This window comes from Theobroma umbraticum, unplaced genomic scaffold (genome assembly GCF_002168275.2).
Source record: "Theobroma umbraticum cultivar Fairchild unplaced genomic scaffold, ASM216827v3 scaffold_44.0, whole genome shotgun sequence".
NCBI lineage: Eukaryota > Viridiplantae > Streptophyta > Magnoliopsida > Malvales > Malvaceae > Theobroma > Theobroma umbraticum.
The window spans coordinates 13,391,478-13,399,137 of record NW_018397255.1 but is presented as its reverse complement, the minus strand read 5'-3'; the positions used below and the strand labels follow the sequence as shown (position 1 = coordinate 13,399,137).

The following is a 7,660-nucleotide window of genomic DNA, read 5'->3' as shown; positions in this document are numbered from 1 at the left end:
CAAATCTTCTATCTTATTTTATTGTTTTTATCCTCTATTCATGTCCATCTCATTAATATTTTAACATAAAAGATTTTTTATCCATGATTTTATTTCATTTCCTATAATATTTTAAACTTCATAAACTATTTAAATAAACTTTTATTTTCCTTCAATAAAATTCTTATACTCTTATTTAGGTCAAATAAACTTTTATAACTAATTATTAATTAACTGTATTAGTTAAAATATCTTTTATTTTTTCAAGTAAAATACCTTCACTTCCTAAGTTTTTGTCAAACTTTTAAATAAGTTCATTAATTTTCAAAATTGACATTTCATCCCAAAAATATAAACATAGTTAACAAATATTAGAAAAAGACTAAAATACTTTTTTTATTAATTTTAAAAATTATTATTATATTTTTAAATAAAATTTTAAAAAAAAGAAGCACCTAACTCTCCAATAAAGAGGAGCATTGCTTGGTGCAACCAAGAGAGGGGAGCACTAATCGATGTTGTCTAAAGGATAGATGCACCAAGTGCTCCCTTAAAGAGCCCTCGAAGGGAGCTCAATGCTTTCTCAGGGAGCCCTAATCTAGTTTCTCTTGGGAAACACCAATTCTGGTGCTCTTGTGGGGAGCCTGATCGTGCTTCCTTGGGAGTCTCGATTGGTGCTCCTCTAGGGAAGGTTTTTTTAATTAATAATAAATAAATAAAATTATGTAATTGTAATTTTAAAAATTATTTGAAGATAAATTTATCTTTTTAGCCTTAACACGTCATCAAGTTTATGAAAACACTAATAGTTGATTAATCGCTAAATTTAAGTGTCCAGTAAAAAATATTTTTTTTACGCTGAGGGTTCATTTTGAAATTTAATGGACTTTCATATTATTTTAATCAAAACTTATAGATGTAAGGATATTTTACCTTATTTTTTTATATCATATGATTCTAACATGAAAAATGAAAAGCACCACGTGATCATATCATTATGTTATGTTAGCACCATATAATATAAAATGAAAAGTAATATTTTAACTAATAACAATTAATCAACCATTAGTTATAAGAGCTTATTCAATTTAAAATAAAAGTATAAAGGTTTAATTAGATGCAATAAAAAATAAAAATTTATTTAAATTTTTTTTAAATAGTTTAAAGACTATTTAAGTAATATACATTTTTATACTATTTAGGTTAACTCAAATTTTTATACCATTGAAAAGTAAAATTTATTAAAATAAACTATTTTATTCCTAAAATTTATGTCATTTGAAAAGCGAGTCTTTAATTTCAAATAGAGAAAATATAATGAAAGAATATAAAAAAATGGCAAAAAGTGAAAATAGTGCATACTTTCTTTCTATGTGTTATTACCTTAGTTAGTATAATATGTTCTTCATTTGATTTGATTCAAAACAATTTAATTCAAAACAAATTATTTTGACGAAAACTAATATATACTATTATACATATGAATTGTTGAATTTGATATCACGAATTGAGTAATAGTGACTCACTTAAGGTAATTATCTAAGAAATTAAATAAAATCAAAAAATAAATAAATAATTAAAAATATTTATGTCGTTATTTATTTATTTGTTAAAATACACTAAAAAGAAATTAAAATCATGTCATGTGGGACTTGGTATCTGATTTTCTAACAATTATTATATTAGAAATATTAGCTCAATAATAATGCAAAAATATCCAAAATGGAGGGAGGTGAATTCGATTTATAAATTTTTTTTCCTTAAGATCAAATTTCCAATGAAGGCAAGTTAAGAACAATATTCACAAATTTGTTTTTCTATCACAGTGTATCAAAACTAATTTGAAGAGTAAATTAAAGAATAAACAAGTTATGAACAAATTTTCAAAACTATTCAAAGTAAAATGAAATGCACAAGAATACTAGTGAAAAGTAAAGAGAAAATGTACAAAGAATTTATAAAGGTTCAACCCTTCCTTAGTGCTTACATCCTCTTCTTTAGCAAAATAAGAACTTTAATCCATTATTGAATAAATTCAATGCACTGCGTTTTGAAGGTTTAAGCGTAACCATTATCTTTGCAAGGATCTAGCATTACTATTACCTTTTCAAGATTCAGGCACAAACTTTAAATATTACTTTTTGAAGGCTAAGGTACAAGCTCTAGGCCTTTCAAAAATCAAGTACAACTTTTAAATATTACCTTTTGAAAGCTAAGGCATAAGTTTTTTCTTTCTTACAAAATTAAAGTAAATGTATCTCTAGAAGCTAAGTGAATACAAAGTTGGAAGAGTATGATTTGTATGATTTGTATCAAGGTGTCTACAAAGAATCTATAACATCTATACTAATATATTAAATTTGTCTCTGGATGGGTCTAATTGATTGCCATGTATCGTATTTAATTGGTTGACGCTTGGCCTTTAATTGGGTTGGTTAGGTTTTAAACTAAGGCACCAAATTGAGTGCCACCTATCTTGGGTATTGATTGATTTGGTGAGAATGCTTGCAGTTTTTTGTTTCCTTAGCGGTGAAGGAATGGAAGGGCAATCTTGGATTTTCATAAAAGTTTCAATAGCATTTTTGACTTTTAGCCATAATCTTTTAGAGTTTTCTTCCATTCTTGGGTTTTTATTCTCTCTTATCTTTCTTTCTACGTTCTCTTCTAGTCTTTCTTTTTCTTTTCCTCCACTGATGATTTTTTTTGGTTTTTTCTTTATTTTTGCTGCATTATTTATGTTTTTATTTTGTCACTCATTTATTCAAGTAGTTTGTTTTTTTGTTTTCTCATGTATTTCATTTATGATTTCTAACTTCTTTTTGTTTTCCTTTGTTCAAGTTGCTACTTTTGTTCAAGATGTATTTCTTATCATGTTTTTCTTCTTCTTTTTTGTTACTAATTTATATATTGTTTATTTTATTATTTTTCTTATTTTCCTTACATTCTTCATGGTTTTATTTTGTCTTTCATATGTTCGAATAGTAGCATTCTTTGTTTTTTTAGTTAGTTCATTTTTTATTTTTAATTTTTTTTTCTCTGTGAATGTGATATAGATCACCGGTTATGTTTTTTTACGTATATCTCTTGCTATTGGTTTTTCTTTTTTTTTTCTTATAAAATTATTTTCTTTGCTCCCACAAGGCGCGTAATTTTTCTTGGGGGGCTTTCAAAAATTTCTATTTTAACTTTTTTTTTTCTATTATTTATTTTTGCTATTCTCTTCAACCTTTTGCTTTGTTTTTGGATAATTATGATAATTGATTGATTGAAGATTATTATAGGTTATTAGATATTGTTTCTAGCTTTGAAGTTGAGTTGTGATAACATTGCTATATAGAGTTATTTTTACTATATTTTGGGAGCTCTAGTAGCTAGACCTTTGAGTTTTAGGTTCAAATTTTAGCATTATATGTATTTTTCTAATATAAGTTAGATTACATATTGAATCATTAAATTAAGTTGTTTTAGTTTAATTTTACTTTATTTTGTTTTAATTTACTTTAAGAAAAATTGATGTCAATTTCTTTCATGGTTATGTGTAGGATATGTGATAAGCAAGATGAAATTGAGTTATGATAGCACAAAGGTGGTGAAGGTATCACTAGCATATGCTATAATAATTTAAAGACAGCTTGAGCTTTAGAGGTCCAATTACGTTATTTTTGATTCATTGGAAAGCTAAGAGAATGGGCTACAACTTTCATGTTTACCCCTTCACCTAGTTCAGACCAGATCAAGGTGAAAATCACGTCTGAAGATGATAGATAGATGCAGACTACAGACAAGGTAGCATGGTGATTAAGGTAGCAGCACCGAGTTAATCAAGGCTGTGGCACTGAGCTAGATGGGTGCATCATACTAAAAGCCATGAGCATGGTGCTGTAACACCAAAAAAAGAGCACTGTGATGTTACACAAGCTAGTCACATCGCTTGGTTTCCAAAATTAAAAAATTCTGATGGGAAATTGGAAAGTAAGGCATCTTGCACATATTTAAGGGACTTCTTGAGAGCATTCAGAGGAGAGACAGCAACAACTTTTATGGAGAATTAGAGCTTAGGATCAAGTAAGAAGTCAATAGCAATTAAGAAAGATTCACAATCAACCAAGCTTCAACATTAGTTTATTTTGTTCCTTTTGTGTTATTCTTATTTTCTTGTTTTGAATTCAAAGCTAAATTTCTTTGGATGGTATTTTATTTAGATATTATGAATTGATTTGCTTATCTAGGATTATGGTGGATTTTAACACGTAATTTGAATACTAGTTTTTCTATTATTTATCATGAATGGGTATTGTTGTACTTATTTAAATCTTATCTTAATGCCTTTAATTACCCAATCAATAATTAATTGATTTGTGAATCTAATTGAAACTCTACAAAGAGATTTTAGGTTGAATTAAGATTTGAATAATATATATTGACGTCACTTACGTTATCTGATTCACAACTAGGGTAGATATACATCAATTACCATACATAGCCAAGTTAGGACACTTACTTGATGAATTTAATTTAATTGATTCTCATAAACATATAGTGAACTGATTAAGTTAGGTATTTGTACAAGCATCTCGATGGAGACTTGTTCATAGTTTTGGATTCTAAGTTAGTAAAATCACCTAGGAAAGATAAATAACAAGAAAAGCTGTTATCAGATGAAATGTTGAATGAACTTTTGATCCTCGGTCTTTAATTTATTGCTTTTCTCAACATATTTAGTTTTTGTTGGTTAATTTATTATTTTTTTTTATTTTGTCTTTGATTAGCTTTTCAATTGTTAATTAGCTTAAATAAGATTAATTTGTTATATAATTTTAGTATTTAGTGAAACTTTAGAAACAAATTCTTGTGGGAATGATAATTTAGACTTATTGTCTATATTACTTACTCAATACGTATATTTACATGTGCAAAATTGACAACAAGTTTTTGGCATCATTGCTAAGATTTTATTTTCTTTACTATTTGCTAATATTAAAATTTTACAAATAAGTCTTAATTTAAGTTTTATTTCTTTGTTTTGCATGTGTGTTCAATCATTATATGAGAAAAGCAAATAACTTGGAGATTATCTCACGCGATCTAGAAATTAAGAGAACATTTTGTAAACTTCGACAAAAGAATCAAGAAGGTGTTGCTCCTATAAATACAATGGCCGATCAACATGGTGAATGGCAAATCCAAAAAAAGGTAATAGTTGGGAGTCGTTAAGGATTATGTTGTTCCTTTAGTACAAGGAATTCCATCGAGCAATTAAAGGCCAGTTATTCAAGCAAATAATTTTGAGATCAAGTCGGTTATCATCACTATGATTCAAACCTCAATCTAGTTTAAGGGCCTTCCAAATGGTGATCCAAAAGGCCAAATATCAAATTTTTTGGAGATTTATGACACTTTCAAACATAATGGTGTCACAGATGATGCAATTCGTTTGAGGCTTTTTCTTTTTTCATTGAGGGATAAAGCTAAAGCATGGCTAAATGCGTTCCCTATTGGCTCAATAACAACATGAGATGATCTTGCTCAGAAGTTCCTTGCTAAGTTCTTCTTTTGGATAAGACAGCGAAAATGAGGAATGATATCACATCATTCATGTAGCAAGATTCTTAATCGTTGTACGAAGCTTGGTAAAGATACAACGAATTACTTTGTCATTGTCCTCATCATGGTCTTCCAAAATGGCTTCAGGTGCAAACTTTTTACAATGGTTTGAATGGGCAAATCTGAACCACTAGTGGAAATTTTTACAATGGAGGAACTTTAATGGCTAAATCAATAGATAAGGCATACACTTTATTGGAAAAGATGTCTACAAACAACCACTAATGGCCAGTGGAGCAATCAATGAATAGGAGAGTAATGAGAATTCATGATGTAGATGCCATGCTAGCGTTATCCACTCAAGCAACAACTCCAACTAAAACTCTCGAATCTTTAAGTATTAAATCTGTGCAAAGTCCTTTTATAGCTTGTGAGTATTGCGGAGATAATCATGTTAGTCATTAGTGTCCAAGCTCAACAGAAATAGTGCAATTTGTGGGAAATAGATGGCAAAATAACCTTTACTCCAACAATTTCAAGCTAGGGTAGAGGAATCATCCCAATTTCTCTTGAGCTAACAATCAAGGGAGTTATCAACTTTAAGCCTAAACGCACCTCTATGATCCCAACAGCAAGCCAGAGCACTTCTCTTAAAGAAGAAGCCAGTTATTAAAGATTTGTTTAGGCAATACATGACATAGAATGATAACATCATACAAAGTCAAATAGCTCTCATTCAAAGTCAAGCAGCCTCACTTCTAAACCTTGAGACTCAAGTTGGTCACCTTGCCAATTTATTAAACAACTAAACTCACGTAACACTACTTAACAATATAGATGTTAATCCAAGAAGAGAAGGTAAAGAGCAAGTCATGGTAATCACCCTAAAAAATGGAAAAGAAGTTGACAATAGTGCTAGACAAGACAATCTTCAAGATAAGTCTGTTGAAAATGAAACGGTGATTGAGACAACTAACAAGCAAATTCAAGATAAGCCTATTGAGAATAAAACAGTGATTGAAACAGTTGACAAGCAAATTCAAGAAAAAAAAGCAAAGACCACTTTACCACCACCACCCTTTCTTCAACACCTTCATAAACAAAAGTTAAATAAGCACTTTCAAAAATTGCTCGAGGTATTCACAAAGCTTCACATCAACATTCCTTTCTCAGAAGCTTTAGAGCAAATGCCATCATATGTGAAGTTTTTATAGGACATATTCACAAAGAAGAGGAAATTGAAGGATTTTGAGACAATTACACTCATTGAGGTGTTCAGCACGATAATACAAACCAAGCTTCCACCAAAGCTTAAGGACCCAAAGAGTTTTTCTATCCTTTGCTCAATTAATGATTTTAATTTTTCAAAAACTTTGTATGATTTGGGTGCCAGTGTCTTAATTATGCCTTTGTTTTTCACTAAGAAAATTGGACTGTAAAAGATTCAACCTACTACAATCACCTTACAATTAGCTGACAGAACGATAAAGAACCCTTTTAGGATTATAGAATATGCCTTGCTTAAGTTTGGGAAATTGTACATTTTAGTGGATTTCATTGTATTTGAGATGCAGGAAGATCAAGACATTTCAATCACTATGACGTCTATTCTTAGCCATAGCAAGCACACTTATTGATGTAAGGGAAGGCAAAATAGCTCTCAGAGTTAGAGAAAAGGTAGTTGAATTTATTATTTTCAATGCACCTAAATACCTTTCTTCCACAACTCAATGCGATAGAGTGGACACATTTGATAAAGGTAAAGGTAATCTTACTTCATGTAACACCCCATATTCTCGTATAGAAGTCAATAAGACCTAATCGATAAGATGAAGAGCCAATTGACGAAAACTTAAGTGCCAAAGAGCGGTAATGGATGAAATGAATATTTTAAAATAAAATATTTCTTATGTGATAAAATAATAATTAAATAATATCATCATTATCAAAGATGAATTTGCAAGTTAAAAGGTGATTTGCAAGTGAACTGGGGGAAAGTGAGACACTTTGGGATCCGAGGAGACAAATGGAGAATTTTGAAATAAAATAATATTTTATTAATAAAATAATATTAAAATACTAATATTTTAATTATTGTTAAGATTAGCCATGGAGGAGGATTATATGACTAATCTAA

General features: G+C 29.2%; 1 non-coding gene across 1 annotated transcript; it reads right to left on the bottom strand.

The window, feature by feature from the left end:
• Nucleotides 1-5,547: 5,547 nt before the first annotated feature.
• On the bottom strand, nucleotides 5,548-5,654 carry LOC149527671 (small nucleolar RNA R71). Its single transcript, XR_016350810.1, has one exon. It is a non-coding gene; the product is annotated as a small nucleolar RNA R71 (small nucleolar RNA).
• Between the last annotated feature and the right edge of the window lie 2,006 nt (nucleotides 5,655-7,660).